The 24,583-nt window shown below is 46.5% G+C and overlaps 1 long non-coding RNA gene across 9 annotated transcripts in view; it reads left to right on the plus strand.

The window, feature by feature from the left end:
• LOC104691376 overlaps positions 1-24,583 on the plus strand; it is a 41,239-nt gene that overhangs the window by 12,354 nt on the left and 4,302 nt on the right. For 2 of the 9 annotated variants that reach the window (XR_002046255.3, XR_005601497.1), the window contains exons 3-7: positions 9,060-9,181; positions 9,295-9,358; positions 12,222-12,419; positions 18,153-18,387; positions 20,385-24,116. This is a non-coding gene — a long non-coding RNA (uncharacterized LOC104691376). Of the gene's footprint in view, positions 1-2,924; positions 6,563-9,059; positions 9,182-9,294; positions 9,359-11,843; positions 12,054-12,221; positions 12,420-18,152; positions 18,388-20,384; positions 24,117-24,583 lie in introns of those variants that run through there. The other 7 variants (XR_005601495.1, XR_005601499.1, XR_002273402.2 and 4 more) reach the window with 7 other exon arrangements.

Raw genomic sequence — 24,583 nt, forward strand, 5'->3', positions numbered from 1 at the left:
TGCCTCCCATCTGAGCTTGGCTGCCATGGCTGGATGTGGGGTGGGTCCCGTGTCCCTTCCCCCACTCCTGGTCCAGAGAACTCTGCAAATGGATGGGAGGGCATGTCTCACCCCACGGGAGAGCAATAGGGACTTGCTAATAGTTCCAGGTGCCTGGCTGCTTCCTTTACTAGCTGTGGAGCGAGCAGGGAGCTCTAAAATCACAAAGACAGGCAATTGCTGGGAGTTAGGGCTGATGAAAGGGCTCATGGACCTTGCTACAGTGAAAGTCTGGAAGTGGCACAGAGTCAAGGGGTGCAGCAGGCAATGCAAAGAGAGGTGGTCAGCGATGTGTCCTCTGAGTTGCTCTCCATCCACACGTCTTTGTCTCCCTATCAGAGTGATGCTCTGGACTGGTGCCTGGTTTATCTCCCACTTCAGTCCAGCTTGGAGGTGGAGTTGAAATCACAGGGTATGGATGCAGGATGGAAGCAGAGAGGCAAAGTGTTGTGATGTCCTTTCAATTTCCAAGTGTCTTCCAAGTGCCTCTTTCTATGATATAGAAGAACTTTGACGAAATAAAGCCATTAAGTGAAAACTGTAAGAGCAAAGATAAAGATGTATCTGGGTACGCCTGCATTGTTATTTGTGAATGTTAAGCAGCATGTTCTGCCTTCCTATAGATCAGTTTGTGTATCTGTGCAGCAGGCTTGATATTTTATTCCTCATTTGTGCCATAATTGCAGGAGTCCTTTATGCCAATGCAGACACTGATCTCACTGCATGTTGGAATTACAAAATATATGAGAGAGCTGGAATAACAAGAATGTGTGTTTTCTGAAAAAGTAGAAGGTTTCTGGAGGAGGAGTTTTCCCAAAGGGAGCTAAGTTTACAGATCTAACTAATTCAGGCGTTTTCCTTCTGAAGTTGACACACGCATGCACAAACACACAGGCTCTAGTATCTATTTCATGGACACATTCTTCCCATCTCAGTGTGTAAAGGTCTTGAAAGCAATAGCTACTGGCAATACCCCAATGCAACATATCTAATAGGTCCTTCCCAGTTTCAAAATCAATGAGGACACACATGGTGAAATGAAAGCAGAGCTTAAACTACCTTGCTGTCAGAAGCAATGAAACTAGCTGCCTGTCCTTGTGGACTTGATTTGTGGGTCCTTTGTTTTTGTAGTCTTGGTTTGCTGACTACATCTCAAGAACTGTGTTGCTAGAGCAACTTTGTTAATCTAACGACTGCAAGTAACTCCAACTCCAACTGTTGAATGCAGGACTTTTCAAAATCTAGTAATACACTGCAGTGGGTTTTCATTGTTTCCCAAATTTTACGGATTAATAGGCTCCAGGTGGAAGGAAAAAAAGAGCAAATTTGATTATTTGTAAACTACCTCTGACTCAGTGGATCTGCCTACATACTTAGAGAAGATATTTTGGATCAGCATCAAATGGCCTAGCTCTGCTGACTTAAACACAGCATTTCCAATTTACATCACCTCAGTGTCTGAACCTGATGTTACGTGTGCAGACATGTAACCAGAGAAGGGACACTGCCTCTTCTCAGCTCCACATTTGACCTTCTCTGTGTTGGCCTGTGATTGTGTCTACAGAGATATGGAAGCACATGTATGATCACAAAATATCTATGCTTTGCCATGCTTTCCTCTCTGCTTAGATGGGAAATCTTAGAAATCAGAAACTTTATCAGAGAAAACTTTTTGATGCAACCAACCACTGGAAGAAACAAATGCCCCCAAAGTGGACCTTGTGATTTGTACCTGGTCAGGACATCCTGAATCTGCAGGCCAACAGGAGCAGAGTTCCTTACTGGCTGACACGCATTTCCCAGGCCTAAATTTCTGTCAGGATTTTTTTGGGTTTTGTTGGTATTTTTGTTTTTTACCTTGCCGTTCCTCCTGTCATGCTGCTGTTCATACTTCCCAGCCCAGAGGAGCTCTGTCCAGGCTTTATCTTAGTGATTTGTATTCCTATGGTCACCACAACAGTTCAGGCTTACTCTTTTGAACAAAATTAATTATTGTTAGGTTATCTGGGAGTTGGACTCAGAGACTCTATTTCACTAATAAGTATAATTTTGAAGAGCCTTTGTTTAAAAAGATTTGTTATCTACTGCTTACTGGCAGGTTTTGAATCTTACATCCCTGTTGAGATTGATTTCCTGTACATGCCTAATTACTGATGACACAGTTAGATACAAGCTAAAGAGATATCTTGCAACTGGAAAAAAAAAGGAAAATAAAAACTTTAAGCCAAGTTCCCTTTGACTTAATCAGAAAGAGGCTAAATTTTATTTCATTTAGTAAAGTCACCGTGGAAGGATCCTCCTCCAAGAACTTGCAGCAATATGAGGAGTGTGTACAAAACATGTCCAGACATCAAACAGGGCAACTCCCAAAATGTCTCTGCATTTGTAAACATGCATCACATCTGCTCAGCTTGTCTGTAAGCATGAAACGTAAAACTTGGGATAGCTGTCTTATTTTTTTGAAAGGATGCTAATTCAGGCTGTGGCTTGAGGAGATGGAGGATGCAGCTGCAGCTGGCTTGAAAAAGTTTTTCAAGAAAAAAAAGATGCCCTGAAAAATTAAATATGTTTTTATTAAAGAAAAGGATCAGTTGCCTAACCTGATTTGTAGTGGATCCCTAGTTAAGCCATTTGGAGCAACTGCCTAAGCACTGCTGTCACTGTTAACCTTTTCCTGGGATCAAACAACAATCTTCGATCCAAAGGATGTTCACTAATGATGAGAACATGGAGAGAGGGAGAAAAGCTTCTGTGGCATTGAGATATGTGTCTTTTATTCCACACTATGTATGAAAATAGCTAGGGAGCCTTTGTTGGGATGTATATTGAAGCTTTATAACCACCACAACCACGGACTAGGCTGCTTCAGCAGGTGCACTTGTCCAAACACCTAGCAGAAAGTCTTGCAGTGAGAATGGGTAGGTAGTAGTTTCTAGGGATGTAGAGTGGCACAGCTTATCCCTAAGTTAGAAATATTTATGTAAATATAAATAAATAAATAGATAAATTTCCATAATAAAATATATTATAGAAATATATTTTACTTAGTCAATAAAGAGAAGTTTTATACCAACATAGGTGCCTGCACAGCAGGGATAGTACTCTTAGAGACTACATAAACTAAACCAATATATATTTGATGCATACTTATGTATGCATAACTATATTTGATACATAATTATAACGTGGAGAGTGTATGAAGATCAGGTCTGAGATGTGGTGTAAAGTGAATGGCCCAAGGTGACCTTCATTCAGGGCCAGGCACTAAATGAGGCTCCTGGTTTAAATGCTAATGTAATATTGTAGTCACTACACTCCTGGTTGATACACCTTTTGGACGCAGTTGCTGGAGGAATTTTTTGCCCATAGTTGCGTATCACTGTCCTTCCTTTGCAAGTTACATCTCTAAGATTTTACTGGCAGAGCTGCTGATCTGACTTGTCTCATGCAGTTCTGTCAAAATATCTACATGTACATCTGACTGTGAAGAAGCCTGGGGCTTTTGACTAGAGGCAAAACATGTCGAGCACAACAAGAATGAGGTGATCAAGACTGATCTGGACTTTCAAGAGTTTGGGGATCTGAAATTAAAAGAACAGGGTCTTAGAGTTTTACAAACTATTTGAATACATAAATACAAGCACAGTTATGATTCCCTCACTGGACTACTTTCACACACTGGTTAGTGTAAGTATTGTCCCTCTCCCCTCATGACAATATCTAGTCAGATGCGCCAGTGAGGCACACTCTTTCCTGTGGAAAATGGTCTTCTTTGGGGATAGAATTTACACAATTTTTGATAGAGAGGCAGCAAATCTGTCACTAGTTGAACATGGAAAGCACAGTTTTGGGAGTGCTGCAACCTCCTGGAAAATGTTGGGCTTCACAATGTAGATATTAAATACCATGTAGTGAGAACTCCATGTGGATTTTGGCGGGGCAGAAAGGGGAAAGTAAGGCCCCTTCTAACACAGAAAGTGAGGTCTGCTTCTTACGGGTGCAAAAATGCCTTGACCTTTTGCCTTTGGCAAAACCTCAATTTATACATGTTCTGTGGCTTGTGTCACTTGGCCACATCCCAAGCTCACCTCTAGTGTGGCTACATTTCAGCAGTGTGGTGTGTGCAAGTGTCATGGGTTATTATCTACATGACAGCAGTACCCAGAGGCTTAAGCCAGAGCTGTAGCCCATTGCGTTAGGCACAGAGCAAATACACTGGCAGTCTCGCTCTGAACATCTCCTGGACTAGAAAGACCAGCAAAAGAGGAGGAAAGGAAAGAGAAGCAGCAGAAAAAAATCATCCAGGGTTGCACAGCGTGCAAACAAGGCAGCAGAGGTTCCTGCTAATGGGTGGTGGCTGTTTTCTTGCCTTCCCAGCCACCAGTGTTGTCTCACTTAATGCTGCAGAAGGTAACTTTTGGGTCATGTCTAGGCACAGGGCTTTTGCAGGGCAGCTCTGGCTTTTCATGCTGTGACAACCTAAGAGCATTTCTCATCCTGTACGACTCCTGTGTCCTGCTGCCAGAGTGACTGTCCTAATGCCCGAGTGACAAACAGGTACATATGCCCATGTAGAGGTTTTTCTAGGGCAAAGTTCGGCCTTCGAGTTTCAAACTGCTTGTATGCAGCAGGTCATTGCTACTGCTGGAGCTGGGCCTCAAGCACCTGGACCTCTGGATGCCACAGCCTCCACCTTACACTTTGGGCTGAAAGGTGCTGTGCAATGGATACATCGTCTTGTTAACACAGCTGATTTCCCAAGGGAGCTGTGTGCAAGAGGTTGTTTTTGTTCTTTGATTTTTCCCTAATTCACAGAAATGTTCTCCAGAGTACAATAGACTTTATCCACGTTACTAATGATTATTTCTATTTGTCTCCTTAATAGGACTGAGGAAGTAGTGACTGGTCACCCCTCTGCAATGTCACTCATGATCCCTCCTGGACCTTTTGAGTGACTAGGCTGGTAGGAAATGACAACGAGTGCTGATGAGATTAGCACTTCTCACTCTTCATAGTGTAGAAAACCCCAGGACTAACTCATTCTTCAAGCTCCTCAGTGACTAATAGGTGTTTTATCATCCTTTCAATTAGAAAGCATTTATCAGCAATCTTTGCTAGCTCACTGCATGAATTGACCTGTCATTCACTGTCTCTGCCCTTGGAACTGGTAATTAAGTTTAGCAATCTGCCTCAGCAGCTCTGACTGAGATACGTGGTATGTTTCCATGTGAGTAGGCAGACACTTTGGGTTTTCCTTCCCAATAAAAAAGGGCTTTGAGAAAAGTGAATGAATGGTCCCAGCAGATGCCCTGTGTCAGGTACCTGCAACCCTGAAAGCCTCACAAGCAGCATGCAGTGAGTGGCACAGAGCAGCTGGGCTGCAGAGGGGTGTCAGTGGGGCTAGCCTGACTACCTGTGGCCCAGGGGCAGGAACATCTTTATTTGGAGTTGGCCAACATAAGCTGGGACCAGTACAGAGTGCTTCCTAGCTGAGCACCTGCTTCATGCCTAAACTTTCCAAACTGCATGCTTTTGGAACAGGAGAGGAGATTTTGCACTTCATTCTTGATGTTGAGGTATGTCAGCCTTGAAGTTTGGGCACAGATGCAAAGCTCTGAAGTCTGGGTACCTCTTTGTTGTTGAGCAAGGGGTAAAGGAAAGCAGTTGCAGTGAAGCATGTTATGTATGGTGAAATCTGGGGATCAAGTACACTGACACAGGTCCTACACCTTCTCCGGTACAATTCTCCTCAGTGCCAGCAGAGGACATGTCCTGTTGACAGTGTAAACAGCAACAACAAAAAAGGTAACCCAGCCTCCTGCTGAAGGAAGTTTTTTAAGGGGGTTGACCCTACAGAAAAGTGACTGAACTGCAATGGCACAGTGTGATTTGCCGTGCTGTCACAGGTATTGCTGACATTGAGGCCGCATGCCTGTTGTTATCTCCTGGCCTGTCCAGGTATTGCTTTCTTTTTAAGATGAGAGGAAATTCACAGATTGCTTACACTAAAGCCACACTGCTGGTAAAGGAGCTTTCCCCCCTCATCTAAATCTGTGTCTGACAATAGTTGATGGGGGCTGATTTTCAGTAGCTAGCCCACTGTTTTTTTAAGCAAACTTGACTCTGAAAAAACAGACATCTTAAAAATACCCACACAACCTCCTTCACAACTGCGAAGGGGTACAGAAATGCCAGGGTCCCCATTACTCACTCCAAAATCAGGTTCATGTTGCCTGGCTTGGGGTTTTGGAGGAAACGCACAATTTGCAGAGTTCACTGAACCTCACAGAAAATTTGGATTTGAATTTGTCTGGAGCTGTCCTGAAATATTTCTTAGTGTTTCTGAAAATATTCCTTACTCTGTTTTACCACAGGAAACGTCCTAAGGGGATTTTTCTGCTTCTTCTTTCCCCCCTCCTTCCACTACACCAGGTTCGTCTCCCTGCTGTCTTAAGGAGACCACCTACAACTAAAGGAAATAAAGACCTCTGTGAAACAATACAGGCAAACCCAGTATTTAAGGGTGAGCTCCCCACAATATTTATCTAGTTGTCTGAGCTGGTGTAACCACAAAATGGGGAAGAAAAAAAATTATTATCATGTGGTGGCTGGGAGGATAACCTCTGTTTAAAAACAACAATAAAAACAAAATGCAGCAGCATAAAAGTGATGAGAAAAGTGCCAAGTAGAGGAAAGGAAAAGGACCAATATTTATGGGCTAGAGTAGATAATAGCACTAGGAGGTATTGCCTGGTGAGGATAAAACAGCAGACATCTTTAGTTTTGGAGCAGAGAGACGGGGTCTTCTATAGTTTATTCAACAGGTTTCTCTGTATTTATAGGGGAAAAAAGTGGTCCTGGATATGAAAAAAAAAAAAGAAAAAGAAAAAAGATGGGCAAAAAAATACACTTTCTTCCCGGAAAACATCCAGAGGTTCCTTACAGCATTCTGCATCCTGAAGATCATGTGCCTTAACTTCAGACCTGAAAAGTAGAGAAGGAAAGAAACACTTACAATTTGGAGCAAAGGCCGCCTTTCCTCACCGAGGCACTAAGCAGGGACGTAAATTACAGGGTATCTGTTTCAGGCCCCTTTCAGTATACGGCTCCTATAAGAGCTCCAGAGTAAGATAATCCTCTGTAGATCAGAGGCAGCATGTTATTAGCAGGAGCTCATAGGTTACATTTAGTGGTGCCTGGGGTACCTTTACGCTGAAGTGTTAGTGTCAGCCCGAAAGCACATAATCTTTCTCTTGAGTCTAATTATACATTCACTGCACATGCAACAGAATATTCAAATGTGTTTAATTAGTCGAAAGATTGTGCTTTACACCCACAAAAGCAAGGCAGTAAGGACTAAGGATGAAAAGCCAAATAGCCTCTTTTATCTAATTGCATCTCTGACTGCCTGGGAGTCCCCAAGCACCAGTGTGAAAGATACTATAAAAATATTTAAATATAAAGCCGTAGCTGAATAAGCTACAGCCACAGCAAATGCCTGTGTTTCTGTTATGCTTAATGACTAGTCGAATTGTTCCTGATTTACACCAGTTCACACAGAAAGGGAAAAGTGTACGGTTTGTGTCCGTTCAGCCCCTCAGTTGGATCACCTCTAACATTTGTGGTGTGGGCAAAATACCTTCTGTTGTTTGTAAAAGAGGTTCGTTATCTGTTTTAAAAATGCCTTATTTACATTTTCCCATTAAAGAGTATTAAGTAAAGTTCTCAAGGATTTCCATTAAAGTTAGGTTAATAGCTCAAATAGAGGGTTATATTTAATTATAAAGGCTTCACCCTTGAAAACAACACCATCATTTTATCTTCTCATCTGAAGTACCTTGTTTTTTCTTGTTTTTTGGTGTGGTAAGTTAACTGGATTTTGCAGGTGCTTTCTGAAATCTAATGGTGACATAATTGTTACATAAATTTGCAGCAGGTAAGTTTTTGCCATAGAGACTGTGGCTAAAGAAGAGATCTGGCAAGAAGGAGAATGAAGGATTGTGCTTCTGCCAGTTCACTCGCCACGTAGCCCTGGGTGAGCACTTTTGGTTGAGATTTTCAGGAGTGGTCACTCTGTCCCCAAGCCCATTAATGTAACATTATTTTGTACTCATTGCTGAGTATCAACAGCCCCAAAGGAGACCATCTCTGGACGGGCACTGGCCCCCAGCCAGGCATCTCCAGGCTCCTCCCAGGGGAGCCGAGTGTCCTGGCCATGCTCTGGGTCAGCCCAGCTTCATGCAGCTTTGGCTCTGCTTCACCACTCCAGTAGTATAATGCCTTTATCTCAGAGGCATTTTGGGTGGAAGGGATACCTTCAAAGTAGGGTCATCTTCCATGTAAAATCAGCTTTTTTCTGGGCCAGGACAGGGGCCTGCAGATACGAGTTTTACCAAGGTATGGTCTGTGGTATGCAATTTAGTGCAAAGACAGTGCAAGAGTGAAAGAAAAAAAAGCAAACCATGAAGTGAGCTGAAAATCCAGCTCCTAGAATTAGAGGAGTTAAGGGCACTCAGTCCTGCCTTAACAGATTTCAGAAAATGAAAAGAAGCCACTGCTATTGAGGATTAATTAGCTCAGCCGGGATGGGTGATAACAAATGCCCTCCAGTAGGCTGTGACCATGAAGATGCTGCATCCACAGCTCATCTTTGGGAAGCTGCAGACTTTCCTCAGAGAATGGGTGTCAGAATAAATCTGCTCAGTATTCCCAAATATCAAGATTTCATCCTGGAAAGACAGGACCTTAGTGAAAGCAGAGTAGAAAATAGCTAATATTATACAATATAGTAATCATTTTATTTCCTTCTAGGCTGGGAGCATGGTGCCATATGCAGAGCATGAATCAGGATACAGTGAATTTATTCCTTTAGCACTTTTGAAAACCACCATGTCTGTGTATGCAGCTTGTGGAACTTGTCATGCAAAGACCTCTGTTGTTTTAGATACCCTTATAAAGGCTCTGAAAGGGATCTCAAAGAATACAAGATATTGAGGGACTGATTGACACTTTCTATGTAGACCACAGGACCATGAGACACAGCTCCTGAACTGTGGGCACTTGCTCTTGCTGCAAGCACTAACCCAGGGAAGCCTAGGTGTCTACCTCCCTGCTCTCCTCCAGCTCTGCAAATAAATTCTAGGTAAGTTTTGGCAGTCTTTGGCACTTTGGTGCAAGCAAATCTCCTCCTGTGCTGACTCTTTAATAGAGGAGATCTGTTTGAGCCAAATTTTCTTCCTTCTTTCCCCTCTGCAGCTTCTGTCATTTGGAGGTGTAGCTGGGGAGCAGAGTTCATGCCAGTGTGTCTTCTGAGGAACAGGTTGGCCTGTTTGGATTTTTTTTCCCTAAGGGTGCAATGACCAGCCCGTGGAAAAGGTGTTCAGAGGAGTGGCATGGCTGGTAGGAATATTGAGGAGGAGGTAGTGAGGCTGCAGTTGTAACTGTAAGCACAACCTCTGGCCATAAATTTGATATTTTCTCCTCCTAAAACACCATCTGCTCGCTACTGTTTATATTCCATGCCAACCCTCACACATTCAGGCAAGTCTGTGCTACAGGGACACCTGTGGTCACAGCTCCTCCCTGAAGTCATCTTTGCAGCTTGGGAGGAAGGTGACCTCCCCTTTCAGAGTACTTCAGCCTGAATTAACAGAAAACTGCCTGTGGTTGTGGGCACATTACTTTGAGTGTTTATGCCACTTATCTGTTACCTAAAGATGGAGGTTTTGAAGACACTTTAAAGTGTTTTTTTTTCCTTTCAGCTGCTAATCTTACAGTGTCAGGAGCCTGCACTCATGAGAAAGTTGCACCAATTTACTTCAAGGGGCTTTAAGTTTTAGTTAGAGTGACATGGGACATGCTATACATGTGGAGGGTAGGAAGGCTCTGCAGAAGGATCTGGACAATGCTAGAAGCAAAGTGTGACCTTGCAGCTTCCCATTGTGCTCTTTCACTTCACTTTTCTGGTCAGTCACGAGAGCTCAAGCAGAAGGCAGCCAACTCTCCCCATCTCCCATCACCCTTGCAGGGTGTGTACTGTGTATTCCACTGCAGGGCAGCCCTCCCTGGCACGTGGTTTGCTCCCCGACAGGCTCATGTGAGCACTGCTGGGACTCCAGGCTGTGGATCCCATACTGGTTGGGCTAGGTGAATGACTCACAAAAGCTGGGATTGTGCCCTGCCAGCAAGCAGCAAAGTGAGCAATGATGCTGCCAGTCCTCTGCAGGGTGAAGTGAGCCTCCCCAAGGCAGGCCTTTGTCCCTTGGAGGGAGGATGAGGAGGAGGTGTAAATTGCAGCCAGGTTTCCACACGGTAACCTGAAGGCCTTTACCTCTGCAATGTGTTTCACAACCAGCACGGTGGGCCAAGAGATGACTTTTGTGCTTTTCTGGTTTTCCCACCCAGTGTGGCTCGGTCCCTAATAAAAATCAGTGGGCAGTAGGTTTCTTGGGTAACCACTTCTCCATGAGACAAAATGAGAGAAAAAACAAATTGGGAATTATGGGCTGTTGGATTTTGCCTTGCTCATCCTTAAGGCCTGTGTGCAGATGTGTAGCGCCGAAGGTCAAAGGCCATTGACTTCAGCTTCTTCCCCTTAATTTTTATATCCACTCTTACTGGATAGGATGGGTTCAGCCTGTGGATGCCTGTATCCCACTGCTCTTTTCAGGATGCTTCCCAGTGTTTTTGTTGGGGTGAGGACAGGGGCTTCCTATGGGAAGTCAGCCCATGAGGCTCATTACCCCCTCTGGAACCATTACTGTGCTGAGGGATGAGTGAGGAGGCTCTTGCAAGGAGGAGTGCTCAAAGCTTGCAACTGCAAAAATCCGAAAGCAAGACAGTGGAAAGCTGGCTGGATAAATGTGGAAAGCTCTTGGAAATAAACAGCCCACAGAGGCACAGCCAATCTTTTTGAAACTGGTTTAAAGCAATCAGTTACTGAGTCCCACTCCATGTGGGTTGAGCCTGAGGGGAAGGCTGGCATTCCCTGCGAGGTGTGCAGGGGGCACAGCAGGTCCCTCTCCCAGCCAGGAGCCTCCTGGGGCTGTAATGTGGAGACGTGAAGCCAGCTGGCTGTGTTGGAGGCCAAAAGCCTCTCTTCCCAGGGGCTGGAGCAAAGTTGAGGGTGTTGAGCAAGATGCAGGGCTGAGTCTGGCATCCCCCAATGGTGGCAGGGGAGGGCGAGGGCATGGCAGGGTTGTGGGAGTTGTTGTCATCCTGCATCCATCTGCCCTGCAACATTTTTAAAGTGCTAACATATTTTATGACGCCGTGCAAGTGAAACGAAATAGTGGCTCCTGGCTCCTCATAACTTGTGTAAATTCCAGATGTGACAATCCTTTTACTGGCAAATGGAGATGTTTATCCCTGTGCTCTCCTCGAATTAGCTCCCACTAGGAAGAGCTCGCTGAAAATGTGCCTGTCTGGCTACTAAATGGCTGCCTAATTGTCCCTCTGCCCCTTCCCGGAGCTGCACATAAAAAGTGCAATCCAAATTCCTGGGCAAACCAGGCAGGGCTCTGGAGAGCACTTCCCGCCCCCCTTCAGGAATTGAACGTCACGCCTAAAGGATAATGCAGGATTAGGGCAAGGGGAAAACGAGTGGCTTAAACAGATCCCAACTGCAGTGAGGCTCAGCAAAATGTGTCCTTATTCCCAGCCATAGCCCTCCCTCTCTCTCTCTTTTTTTTTTTTTTTAAATAAAATTTGTTATTATTGCAAGGGGAAGGAGGAAAGGGGCCTCCAGATTGTGAAACAAGCGGAAGAGGAACAGTGTTAGTTCCCTGAAAGCCCCCAGCCCAGGCCACAAGGCTGCCTTGCCCTCTGCCACATGGTAGCGTACATGGGAAACCCTTCCCGGCCCTTCCCAGCCTGTCCTCCCCCACCTCCTCCTCCTCCTCTCCCGGAACACACAGGCACTAGTTATTAGGGATTAGGTGGAACAGATGCATGTAAGATGCTTACTGCCTTTTCCAGACGCAAGGCCACTTTCCAATCAGCTCAGAGGAAACAGGGTAATTAGATGGAGTCGCGGTCGGGGAGTGGGGGGGAATTAGCCTCTTACTCAACCAGAGCCTGCAAGGCCACCGCTTCCCCCCCACACTCCCTCCTTTCCCCTCCTCCCCATTCCTCTGCCTACTCTGTCTTTTCAAAGCTTTTTGTTTTTTCTTTCCCTTTTCCAGGAGGCAGCTGATGCCGGCCGGCTGGATGCCAAGCAGGTCAGGCCTCTGCAGCTGAAACTGCCCGAGATTCTTAAGCGGGATGATGAATCAGCTGTGTCCTTTAGGACACATCCTCTCTTGGACATGCTGCTGGGATGTCGTGTCTTTCTGCTGCTTCCCCGTGAGAGTGTGCTCAGAGCTGCTGGCTGATGACACTGGGTGGGTTGATGAGTTTGGTTTAACTCTTCCTCCTCCCCCTCATAAACCAGCTTTGTGCCCTGGTGAAATTATTGCCCCTTAAGCTGACGATAGCAGTTGTCGATGCAGTAGAGAAGGAGTGCTGGGCTTTGAAGGAAATGTTGCCTTGCTTGTCATTTGCCTGCTTTTAAAAGCATATTAAGACAGCTTTGGCTTGAGTGCCCTGCAGGCAGGAATTCTGAGTGAGGACAGGCTGGTTTTCACTGTGCCCATCCCTGCTCCCAAAAAAAGCCTTGACTGTTGGGGTTGCTGAGTGCAACTGCTGCAGACTCGAGGCTGCTGTACCCAGGCTGCCTCATGCCTGATGACTCTCACAGCACAAGAAATTTTTCTTTTCCATCTTCTTTAAAAGTCCTTGGGTGTGTTTACACTTAAGGGCTTGTTCATCCCTGAGGAGATTTTGCTGGGTAAAGTCCTCCAAATGTGGAGGGCTGTCCTGTCACTGTTATGCACAGGGCAGCTGAAACAAGGTAATGGTTATCAGGCACTGGGGATGATGATTAAGAAGCTGACTATTGTATTTATGACCATCTCCTCCCACAAGCTCCTGCCTTGCTTGTTTGCCTTCTGAGGCCTGACTGTACTGCTGTTTGTTGCGAGAGCACTGCTCTTTTCCAAGATGTTTGGTTTTAAAACCATCAGAATGTCCCCAGGGCATTAGAAAGGGGATGTACTGTGTCACAAAAGACAGTGTTCCCCGTGGAAGGATTTTTTTTCCAAGTGACAGGTCAGTTGGGCAGTAAACATGCAAAGGAAAATCACCATTACAAATGTATGTGACCAGAGAAGAGCTGACCCCAGCTCTGAGGCAAAGAAACCAGAGAGTGTCTGGACTTTCCCAAATGCAGGTGCTGCTCCACACTGGTAGTACGCTTTTGAACATCATGTAGATAATTTTCTGAGATTGACAATAACCTCTTTTCCTAAGCATACACAAGCACCAAATGTTGAAATCCACTTCAGGGCTGGATGGAAAATTTCTGACTATGGTTTGCTGTCAGGAAATGCTGGTTCAGCAAGAGGAAAAAGATGTCAACTTCAACAGTAAAAAAGGATCAGAAAGAAGCAGAAAAAATATGATACCATTGAAGATACTCTTCTGGGGGCTTTTTGAAGCAGTGAGGTTTATTTTTCAGTGCCCTGTTTTTATTGTTCATTGACATGTGGGATAAACACAGCCAGAACAGAGGCTGCACCATCTTTTTCCCTGTGGTTTTGCTTAGTATATGGTAGGTAACAGTTTCTACATACCCAAAACATCCTTCCCAGTGCCTACCTGCAATAACACAGGTGGTAACAGTGCAGGTAGAGGGGAAGGAACTCTTTATGAGTTTTTTATGACCTTTCTTTAGGGAGAGGAAAGTGCCTCTGTAAAGTACAAAACTCCCATGGAGGCATGCTGGGATCTGTCTTGGAGGTGGATTATCTCCTTCACTGACACCCTGCTCTCCTGGCCATGTGGGTTAACTGATGACCTAGTAAAACCATTGGCTCCTCTCAGGTCTTGACATACTCCTCATTTATGTAGCTGCAGCTACTTAGGTCTGGTAATTCTAAAAATGGCATTCTTCCTGAGCACCCAAGACCTCACAGGAGTACAAAATTAAATATGCAGGACAAAAACAAGACATGGAAGAATAACCCTGTGTTGCATGGGAAGTGTGTGTAATTTTGGTTACTGCTCTGCATTTTTTTATGTCTGCCAAATACATGAGATTGACAAGTAAATAGACAAAAATATATATGCTGAAGCGAAAAAAAGCTAAGAGAAACAGTATTCTAGTGCAGTTCTGAAAACAGCCAACCAAATAAATCTCCCCAATACACAGCTTTTCTACCCAGGGTGGCTGTTTGGTTGAGGACCTTCCCAATTAGCATTGTAAACATACCAAAGTGCTATGCGTGTTTTAGAGTAAATCAACTACATAGATTATTACTGTTGGATAGCAATTAAAATGACTGAGTAGTCTAATCTATGTCCTGGTGTAGTGCCAACTATCAGAGCTCTGATTTATGCATTTCTTCCTCCTCCCCATGCTGCTTCTGAAATGGGACAGCGTGGGAAGCCTGGCAGTGCATGGGACAGAACTTCTCTCGGCAGTATCAGGCCACTTGTTCCTTGAATTCCCCTTCGGGAAGTGGGATGGTGGGAGGAGAAGAGACTTGGCGCTTCCCATCCCTGCTGATGAATGGGGCCAGGCTTTCTTTGGACTGCAAGTGAATTCACCGGGCCAGATGCTCAGGCCAAGCCCCAGGATTGCTTGTTCCTAGGAAGGAAAGGTAGAAGATTCCTGAGGTCATTAAAAAAAAAAAAAATTATTTTGTGATATGGTGAAGTTCCTGTTTCAGAAGTGATGCTTGTGTTTTAGTCTCCTTTTTCAGTGCTGCCCCCTAAGGCAGAGGATACAAGAGGGGTGCATAATTTTTATGACAACAAGGATGCATCCCTCGCAATTGTGACTCCCTTTGGCTGGGATGTGGGATGCTGTGGCTGGCCTGCTGTGTTTTCTGTCTTTCTCTGGGACAGCTGAAGTGAGTACTGCAGCAACAGATACATTCGTGATGGATGGACTGGCAGAACCAACATATTTTACAGAGGTTAATAAGAGTTTTGTAGCTGTTATTTATTACCAGGACAGGGAACGCCTACATGTGTCCCTATCTCTTATTGCAGTAGTAACGCTTGTCTTGAAAACCAGCTCATCAGCTTTCCCCCAGGCTCTCGTCTGCTTTTCCCCTCCTTACAGTTTCTTCAGGCCATGCTGCCCGTTTAGCATTTCCCTGAACTACAAGGGACAGACTGAGTGTCTGGGAATGTATGCACAAATCAGATGACCCGAAACATCCTGCATTTTTCCCCCCTGTTACTGGATCACTCAGGTTCTTGCTTTGAATCTCCCTCTTTGTTACCTACCGGGGCATTTGTGGCTGGAAGGTTGTCGGGACAGGGGCAGTTTGACACAAGCATGCACAGCACAGAGGAGCAGTCTGACCTGCTCGCAGCTCCACACACTGCTGCTCGGATGACAGTGGTGATTTTTCACGCCTGTTACTGGAAGAAGGAAGTAACTGTTTGCAGTAAGCCACGTACTAACCAGGAGCTGGATTTCTGGGGACCTTTACCCGTTTGTTTTCCTCTCCGAGTGACTTGCCTCTGAGCGGGACACTTTGCAGCCCGAGCCTATGTCAGCCCTGCCGGGGTCTGGCATTTGTCAGTCACTCAGAAGATGGGAGCTCAAGTGAGAGGTTTTCCCAGTTGCCAAACATTGTTCCTACTATGGGAGGCTTTTGGTCCCAACTTTAGAGAAGCTGTCAGTGTTCTGGCTGCTGGGCAATGCTTCTGCCAGCCCGGGGGTGAAAAAGGAAAGGCAGGGTTGTCCAAGTCTCTGGCCAGATAGCGCCTGGATTTCAGCGCCACGTGATGCAGCTGTTTAGCAGCTTGTGCATGCAAAAGCTGTTGAAAACCAAAGGGGCATGGGAGAAAAGGAAGCAACATTTTTGTTTCTCACCTCCCCTTCTCTGCCTGTTTTTGTCATGCTGCTGTTCTCCTGCCCCGCTCCTCAGCTATTTGGCAGAATCTCTGCCATTGCAAATGTACGTGACTAATCTGTTACTTGGGGAAACGATTCACAGGCATGAATGACCCAGGCGGTCAGAGAGCTGATGGGATCCTGTGCTAGGAAGAGTGTTTTGGGGTTTTGGGGGGTTTGGAGTGCTTTTTTTTTTTTTTTTTTTCTTCCCTAGAGGGTTGCTCCCTTTGTTAACTGATGGGAGAGAGATACCCATCGGAGTACTAGATGGATAGGGTCTCTGTTAAAGAGGTGGCCACGCTCTTCCCAGCCCCAGGGGCAGATGCGCTGCACCAGGACTGCACGTCCCCCTTCCTCCCCAGCCACGTGGATGCCGTTCCCTCGCGGTGGCACGGTGCCATCAACCACAGCGTGCTCGCCGGAGTGCAGAGGCTCTGGAAGGTCTGGGTGTGAGATTAGGGCAGATCCCTACAAGTTCGTCTCCCAACCAGCTCAGGCAGACACCCGAGGCCGTGGGACCGGAATGCTCTGACCTGAATACAGCCAGGCACTGTCCCTTCAAGCCCGGTCCTCGCCTCCCTCCACCACTTTGCTTTGCTCCGTTTCAGCTGTGCATCCTTAAGTGATTCAGGGGCTCCGGGCCAAAGGGCTCTTTGCCCCGCTGGGCTGATCCTGAAGGGAAGGGGTGATGTGCCAGGAGGTCTGGGAGGCGAATGTCATTTCATCACAGTTCTCCCGGGAGAGGTAGAGGGATCCAGCATGGGAACAACGGGGGTGGGGGGGCAGGGGTTAATGACTAGAAATGGGATAAATTAAAGAAGGGAACACGTAGGCCAAGTATTTGAAGAAAACATATGTCTAAATGCGGTCAAGCCAAGAACTATTTTCTCAAAAAAATAAGTAAATTCCAGAGAATGACTAAATTACTGGACACAGCTCCTAACTAGGTACCTTGAAAATGTGTTGAATCAGGCTGTTGGTGTGAATTACTCGCCCAGCTCTGGAAAATATACCCTAGGGAGTACCAGCTTTCCTGGTTTTCCACTGATCTTAATGCCAAAGTGAAACCTCCTGAGGCAAAGGGACATTAACTAACTTACAGTGCCATCTAGCCCCATCTAAGACATAAGACGTCTGTGAGTGGTTGCTAATTTTGTTCCTGTAATGGGGAGGCTGAGTCACTTCAGCTCTAACCCACCTCGTAGGTCATGTGCTTGTGCATATAAGTGTATCTTGGAGTACATCTGTGCATGCACTGGGATATATTTTTGAAAAGCTGTCCATGAGCCATAAACATAAATGCCTGATTGGGAGCCATCCCAGCTGGACAAATCCTATATGTTTTCATGGCCACTCGAGGTGGGGAGGGCAGCTCAGTGTTGTTTAGGCCTGTCTTGCACTTCCCATTGATAAGACCTTACTTTGGATGCCTCAGGGATTTGCCAGCCTGCATGTGCTTGAGCTGGGAGTGTTGGGTGCTGGATGCTCGCTGCAGGCTGTTTGTGGGGACGTCTCCCCAGAGCAGCGTTTGTAACAGCTCCCAATGCTCAGAGCACGGGTTTGCACTTTCTGAGGGGAAAAAAAGGCAAATAAGAAAGCAGCAGTGCTGCTGCTACTGCTCATCTTGTGAAACATGTTGGGAGCAGAGGGTGGTGGCTCCGGCTCCTGCTGCCCACACTGTGGTGTGACTGCATCGCTGTGCCTTTCACTGCACTCACTACAGACAAATCATCCCCTGAAAGATGGGGACATGGGGTGAACTCTGGTGACCCATCAAAGGCCACAGAGCAGAAAAAGATGCCTTGGGCTCCCTGGTACAAGGGTTCAAGGCCCCTTGAAGTCTGTGAGTGTCCTAAAATTGCTGTGTTAGCTCTTTGGGCCTCTGCTTTTTGCCCTTGCGGGCTCCAGAGGGATTCAGGGGGTGCTGCTGGGGTCCATGGGTTTGGTGCAATAGCTTGGTTTTGAGTCTGCAAAGCTGGTGCCAGCCTTTCTTTTCTGTCTTGCAAAAGACTAATGCAGGGAAGCTGGCCAGACTGCCAAAGGTAGCAAAGTAGCCTTTTTCTGTGCAGGAAAACACCCATTATCCTAACTGGGCTTGGATTACCAGTGTTTTTTCGCACTTTCTCCTTTATGTTTCTTTTTTCTTTTCCTTGTGTGCTTGCAGTAATGTCCGTAGCCAGACATATGCTCATGGCCTGGAATGAAGTCGGCTGCAATTTCATCCTAAGGGAGTCGCTCAACAGGGGTTTTGTGGAGGCAGGACGCAGGCTCTGGTGGAATTGCACGTGTGCTGTTAGACCTCCAACTGCACTCCCCCTGCCTTCAGCTTTGTGGGAACGAGGAGCAGCAGGCTCAGAAATACAGCCAGTCTGGTGCACATCTGGAGGCAGTAATTGGAGGTAAAGTGTGCACCTTCTGTTCTCGATTGAATGAGGTGTTTTCTTGCGTTAGCGATTTCAGCGCATCAGCACCAAAATTCATCCTTTTAAACACACTTGCTCCCCATCCCCCATGCTCTGTGCTGGTCCGAACCTTCTCCAAGCATAAAGGTGTTGGGAGCTGGGTTGCAGGGTCAGGCCTCTCTCCTGTAAGGCTCCTTGTGCCTTACTTCCTTTATCTCCAAGAGCAGCCAGAAGCACATGCTGCGGCAACATAATCATTTAATCCAGGCTGGTGAAACCTGTTCTCCAGATGAACAACTGACAGATCGTTTGCTCTGTAGCTCTGCATATGAATGCAATGTTTGTTGGGGTGGCTGGATGCCGGTGCCAGTTTTCCACTCCAGTTTCCAGCAAAGCCAAGCAGCAGCCTGACCATGAATCTGCTTTCAGCTCCTTCCTCTGCTCCCTGCAACATCCTTGCTGCAGCCACATTAGTGCTGGGGCTCTCCCTCCCTGGCTGCTGGCCACTGGTGTGGATGCAGTAGGTGCACAGGTTCCTGGCAGGCGGATGCAGCCCTTGGAGGAGCGCAGCAGGCCTCTGGCACCCGGGATAGGAACGTGTTTGCCTGGGGAGGCAGGTGATACCTGAAAGGGTGCAGCCAAAACTAACAAAGGTGTGTTCAGAGATAGATACAGTTTGATCTTTAGCCCCTGATACAAACCTTGCCTTGGCTGGGGAAGCTGCTCTGCCAAGCCCTCTCGTAAGGGCGTAACAGCCTGGTGGATTGCTGGTGATTCCAGCAGTGGGTTGGAGCAGGGACATGTACTGCTGCCTCCCTTGCAACTGCTGTGAGTTAGCAGGGGCAAGTGAGAGGGGCACCCCCTGTTCTAGGCCTCTGAAGTCCTCGGGTCTGAATGTCAGACGTGAGGAGATGGTGCTCTCATAGTCTCATGTGCCATCACAGAATTACAGAACGGTTTGGATTGGAAGGGACCTTACAGATCATTGAGTTCCAAGCCCTCTGCCATGGGCAGGGACACCTTCCACTAGACCAGGTTACTCAAAGCCCTGTCCAACCTGGCCTTGAACACTTCCAGGAATGGGGCATCCACAACTTGTCTGAATAACCTGTTCCAGTGTCTCACCACACTCACAGTAAAGAATTTCTTCCGAGTATTTAATCTAAATCTACTTTCCGTTTAAAAGCATTACCTCTTGTCCCATCACTACATGCCCTTGTCAAAAGAGCAGAGCCAGTGGTTCATTGCACATCATGCAAATGCATGTGCTCATGTAGGTTTTCTGAGTGCCCAGAAAATCTGTCATCTCCTAAGTGCTGGAGGTACTTCTGGTGAGCAGCCCATCCTGCTCTGCTGTGGCCCTTGTTTGCTGCTTCTCTGGTTTCAGGTTCCATCCCTTCCAGATTTTGTAATGCAAGCAGCAGCTGACGCTCTCACGGCCCAGCTGATGGCTTGGTGGTTGCATGAAACCAGGGAGAGCACTGTGGTGTGCACTGGTGGCAGCCACTGCTCCAACAAACAGCATTACAAACTTACCGGGTGAATATGCAATGGTTTTGCAGACATATTCTTTATTTTTGGCTTAAGGAGCAAGCTGAGGGCTGAGACTTTACCAGGGCCAGCTTATGCCTCTTGAATTGCCTGATCTGCTTGCACTGCCTCTGACGATGGAGAGCTGAAAGAAGCTGCTTGCATTCAGATTGCAATCCAGATTCCTTTAAAACGCCTTTTCTGAGAAGAGCACGCCTTAAATATTTTTGGGCCAAACACTGTGAGAGGTTGGCTCAGCCTCCAGAAACAATTTCCAAAGCTTGTAGTCCAGAAAAACGTGCTCTAAAAATGCACTGCATCCCCCTGCATTAGCTGGTCCGACCTACTGTGGCCATATAACAGGATTTTTCTTTCAGCTCATATGAGATTTGTATTAAGATCTATATTTTTTACACAGTGCAACAGCTTCTTTTTCTTCCTTGTTCCATGTTATGCACATCCAGTGCCTGTCTCTGTGCTAGATGAGAGCCTGTGGGGCATTTAGGGAGTGCAGGTCTGGGCCGTGTATCACCCTGTCACCAGGACCAAGCTGGGAGAGGTCAGTACATGCGCACAGCTCGGAGCAATGCGTGCTGTGCTCGAGGGCGGGGGGATGGGAGGTTTGAAACCATCACTGGTATTTTATCTTCAGTTTGGCACGGCTCAGGTTTGTCAGCAAAACACCATGGTCCTGAAATTTCAAACCTGAGGCGGAGCTGGGAAGAACATCCTAGAGCTCCTGGGTTTCTGTCTAGGGCTTTGGACACAGCTTCAGTCAAAGATTCCCCCTTCCTGAAAGAAGAGAGATGTCAAAGTGTAATGTTTACATCAGTTGTGTGAAGTCCACTCAGACCTATTCAACCCCCTGCCTCTGTGTAATTTTTTTTTGGCAAGCTTTAACTAATAAGGAAGGGAGTAAATCTTGCTTGAAGTTATTTTTCTTCCTGCTTCTGTGTCCCACCCCCAGGCGCCCCATGGCAGGTGCTACAGAGGCGAAAACAGTGCTCCTGCAGAGACAGATTAGCAGCACACAAAATGATCTCTCTCCTCCTTGTGCACCCCAGAGCCCGGAAACTCCTCCATCTCTGCAGCCTTGCAGCCCAGCTGTCCCAAACCCCAGACAGCAGGGATGGATAACAGCAGGCTGCTCCCTGCACTGCAGCCCAGGCGATGGAGGAGATAATGGGAATGATTTCTTGGTACAAGTACAAGCATGAATCCTCTGAAGAAATACTGAGCCTAGTTGTGGTGGAAAAAAAAGGAAAATAAAGCAAATTCACACAGGTGCACACACACAACCTCGACCTCATGTAACGTTGGAGGGTTTGGTCGTGTCTGACTTTTTTTCTCAGCTGCTGGTCCTTGAATTCCTCCCAATGTGGCTCCACCACTGGAGCAACAGCTGGCATGCTGAGGTGCACTGCAGGGCTGCCAGCTCTGCTCACTGCAGATCAAACCCTGCACTCTGTTACTGGGGGATTTCCTTGAAGCCCTCGTGCCTTTTTGCCAGAGTGCTCAGATTGTGTGAGAATCGTGCCTTTTGATGGAAGAAAAAGGGCCGGTGGGGGGAAGCTAATTAGGAAAAAATGTTTCTAGCACTCGTGATTGTGTAGGAAAATGAACAAATAGGAAATGAGTGTGACCTACAATGAGTAAAATAATAATCTTTCTGCCCCGAGCAGGGCTGTATGGCTGTTTGGATGATGTGGTGGGCAGGGGGGGGTATGGAAGAAAATGGAGCCCTGCTTAGTGCTGCAGGCCTGCCACTGCAACTGAAAAGAGTTATTTTGCCACTCTGGATGCTAACTCATGACAGGCAATTGCTTTAGCTATGTCGAATGAAGCCCAAGGAAGGGTCCATCACAGATTAACTCCTAAGCCTCAGGGTGTTTTGCTAAGTGAGGTGCCAGACCAGTCTGTGGAAATCTTGTTCTTGATTTATTATTCATTTTAAATGTTAGATCCTGCCTGCAAAGATGAAGTGTTTCCTGGCCTCACTTTCCAGCATTGCTATTCTTTCCATCCTCTATTGCTTCCACACTCGGTACAGAGACTTGAACTTTCAATACCTGCAAATTTCCATCTGGTTTGTTAGCAGCACTCCTCAGGAAGGGGATTATGAAAAGTTGGAGATGCTACAGGTAAGCATCCAAACAGTAATCCTGGCTTCCACAATGAGACAGTGCGTTTTGTGTGGTTAGAGAAGCAGGAACAAGACTCATGAGTGACAGAGCAAAAAATCTGTGATTGCTGTTTGGCAGGAGATACTAAAACTTTGTCAAGATAGGCAAGTATCTCCATTGTGGTCTCTGACTCACAATTCAAATATGCTGGGAACATTTGAGGGGGCTGGGTCAGTTCTTTAAGCAGTGGGAAAACAAGGCTTTAATGCATCACGGCATAACTTTGGGTCTGTGCTCTACTGTTCTGCTTTTCTTTGAGGAAACTGGTGTGGCTGGCAGTGGGGAGAGGGAGGTGTTGTGAAACCACACACACACACACACACTCACATGTGATTTTAATCCCTCCTAACAGTGTTTCAGACTCATTTGACTGCGGTGGCTGAACTGAACCACTTCTGACTTGCCCTCCTGAAGGTGAACGGAGGACGAGGCTGTGCAGTGGGGCTGGTGACAACTCGGTTTCAATCTCTGCTGCAGCAGCCTGGCTGAGGTATGCAATGCAGAGGAGCTTGTGGAGGGGCTCACCAGCCCCTTCCAGCTATTCAGTACCACTCTGTGGGCACAAGAGTGTCACAAACTGGCTGGCTAAACCAGGCTTGCAGCTCTGGTGTATGGTCATTATGGTGGCAAAAAGCAGCTGGGCTGTTCTGGTGAATCAGGCTGTGCGCATAGGAAGGCTTGCCAGCAGCTCGGCTCTCCTGCTTCCTTCCACTGCTGCAGATAACGCCATGCAGCCTCCCAGGGAGGGAGGTGCATTTATGCCCTTACCAAAGGTGTTTTCTGTTGATATGGTGTGTTCCTGCACATGGAGGGGAAGGCAGATATGGCCAGACATCCTCTTCCAGATCCTGTTGCGTGGGTGAGAGCGGCTGCTGGCAGTGGGGTTGCTCCTTCGTGCTTCTCCGGCTGGAGGCAGGCACCCATTTGGGGATGCTTCCCGGAAAATACAATTGTACAGTGAGCAGATCCTTTCAGTCCATGGCTTTGCACCTTCTGCTCCTGGCGGGGCTGGAAGGAGAACCAGGAAATGGTGCTGGAAGAGTATGGCCAAAAATGGTCAAGACCAGGTAAGGAGCAGCCATATGGCAGACAAGCTGCTTGCTCCATAATTAAGCCAAGTCCTCGGGATGCAAGAGGTTTGGCTGTGCTCAGTTGAGAGCCTGGCTTCCTGTGTGTTCCTCCCTGCTATGATTCTGACCAGAAATTCCATTTTTGACCTGAAAAATCTTCCAGATGAAAATTTAATTATAAATGTGATGTATTCCCACAAGAAACTCCAGTGTCAGCAAATAAGCATTTTTTTCTGAAAAACTGTTTTATTCACACACACAAGAACCTGGCTCCCACTGATTCCATGCTAGAGCATTACCCCGGTAAAAACTCTGTTGATTTGTTTAATAAAAATGATTATGGTTTGCAGTTAGCATCCATTAGGCATACAAGTTGCAAAGAATTGACACCGGTCATGAAGCCCTCTCGCACAGGATAAATTTTCTTGGCAAGTTATTAAATCATGACCTATGCTATAGCTGTGATTTATAAAAGGTTTCTGGCAGTGGAGAAGTGGGATGAATCAATTTTGGGAGTGCTAACCCAGATTAAAACATTTTCTTTCCTTTGGTGCAACAAATTACTTGCTTTCTGCAGAGCAAAGGTGCAAGCATTTCCCTCCAGACAATGTGACTTGTAACACGGACTTTGTAAATATTTTCCTTATGTAAAGGTCTTTGCTCGTGGTTGTTATTGGTTCCATATTTACTTGGGATCTTTGCATGCAGAGGATGGCTTTTGGCTTGTGAAGAGGAACTTCTCGGAGGCTGGACCATTTCCCCTCACACTCCTGAGCGTCTCCAGGATTGTGTGTAATGCTCAGAAAGGCTGCTAGGGGCAAGGTGCTTTTCCACGTGTAACAGAAAACTCTGCAAGCTCATTAATAAAGGCCAAATAAAATAAAGCTTTGAAAGTCAACATATTCGAGAAGATACGCTGTTCTGGGAAACAAGCAGAGAGGAGGTGTGTATTTATGTGAACAAAAGAAGTCCAAACTGTAAACCATAATATATCTGTTAGTTCATTAATGCATCTGATGCTGACTGATTCCAGGGGTGTTCCTGCTGCCCAGCAGCAAAAGTGCAAATAAGTGGACAGCTGTGATTTAGTGCCAAATATTTGAACACATCGTGACAATTCGGGCCACCCACTCTCTTAAGTAAATACAGCTTCTGGAGAATAATTTCAAACTGGGCTGAAGTGCAGAGCAGCCACTTTCATGTGCATCTCAGCCAACTGGCCCTCAAGTATTTGGGGCCAAACTTTGCCTTCTGTTACACCCTGGGAGCCCTCATTCACTCCAGAGTTTGCACTACGTAGCTGAAGGGCAGAGCTGACTCCTGATGTTAATCTGACTTTTTCTAGCTCAGTAAGTACAATTTCACATGTAAATGTGAATGTGGAACAGATCTGGACTCGATTAGCTCCTG

This window comes from Corvus cornix, chromosome 2, assembly GCF_000738735.6.
Source record: "Corvus cornix cornix isolate S_Up_H32 chromosome 2, ASM73873v5, whole genome shotgun sequence".
NCBI classification, from domain to species: domain Eukaryota; kingdom Metazoa; phylum Chordata; class Aves; order Passeriformes; family Corvidae; genus Corvus; species Corvus cornix.